The 1,275-nt window shown below is 43.1% G+C and overlaps 1 non-coding gene across 1 annotated transcript; it reads left to right on the top strand.

Annotated features, from left to right (window-relative positions):
• Positions 1 to 345: 345 nt before the first annotated feature.
• Positions 346 to 419, top strand: TRNAI-GAU (transfer RNA isoleucine (anticodon GAU)). The gene has a single exon. It is a non-coding gene; the product is annotated as a tRNA-Ile (tRNA).
• Positions 420 to 1,275: the final 856 nt, after the last annotated feature.

Below are 1,275 nucleotides of genomic sequence, written 5' to 3'. Positions count from 1 at the left end.
GCACTGTAATTGCACGCGGTGGCACACCGGGAGTGAAACTATTCATTGCAATAGTGCTCATGTTCGGTCCGACGGCCTAGGCCTTCCAAGCGCGCGATCCAACGGCCGAAAGTGGATCAAGGAATCGAGATGGACGGCCGGATGTCTCTAATAGTTGTGAGAGCTCAAAGCTTGCCTAGGTTCTTGTTTTTCGATAAACTGATGGCCGTGAGAGTGGATATTAAGATAAATGAAGCCTAACTCTCACGCGTCTTGATTTCGCCGTTCTTCGGTATTCTCAATTATTGAAGTATCAAAAAAGCTGTCTATTATTTTAATAAAAAAGGACTATCTACAAAGCAATTAAGTCCTGTAGCTCCGCTGGTTAGAGCGCTGGTCCGATGTACCAGAAGTCACGGGTTCAAGCCCCGTCGGGACTAATTCTTTTTCTTAATTGCGATTATGCTTTCCTTTCTTGTATATATACAATATATATATATATAGCCCGTACGGCCCAAAACGGATAGCCCAGCAAACGATCCATGAAGGAGCACCTCCGCGTAGCCACGATCGGTTAGTACGTTTCTTCAAGCGACACCATCTTTTTTTTAGTATCTATCTATTAGCTAACCAGAAAAAAGAAAATAAGCTAGAAAATCTCACAAAAATTAGAAACATCCAATCGTTAATTTAACACGTCATAAAATTACAGCCCTTTGATCTTGTGAGTGTCCAGCCTCGCCTTCTCTGTCATCACTCATCAGTTTGTGTTCTTGCTGAAGAATTATATGGGCTCCCTGCATATGGAGACACATGACATCAATGAAGTAAAGGCAAGAAAAGATGAATGTTTAGTGATGGAGCCGAGAAGAATAACTGACCAAAGTACAGACCATCGATCCTAAAATGGCTGCACGTTGCTGGAGATGGGCAGGGTTTAAATTCATTGTGAGTGTCTCTTTCATCAGGAAGACAGGAACTGCGAGTGTGGGAATTATTTTCGAAGATAATGTTCAAAATGTTCTGCTTGCTGCATGCAAGGTGTTACAGTCATGCAACGGTGCGCAGGAAGTAGAAGCCATGGCATGCCAAGATGGCTTTAGATTAGTAGCGACCTGGCTACACCATACTTTTGTTCTTCAATCAACCTGTTGTGTAGTGGGGTGTCAGCTATTCAAAGCACGGATAGGAACCTGTCAAGACACAAGTCCATCTACAAAGATATCAAAGTTGTAGGAACGGTAATCCCCTTGGTGGATAAAAGAAAATATGCGTGAGACAGAGACACAGAGCAGA

The sequence above is a fragment of the Triticum urartu genome, chromosome 6A (assembly GCF_056163025.1).
Source record: "Triticum urartu cultivar PI428250 chromosome 6A, HENAU_Tu73, whole genome shotgun sequence".
In the NCBI taxonomy this organism is placed as follows: Eukaryota; Viridiplantae; Streptophyta; class Magnoliopsida; order Poales; family Poaceae; genus Triticum; species Triticum urartu.
Note: the sequence above shows the minus strand (reverse complement) of the source record. Positions and strands in the feature narration are given on the sequence as shown.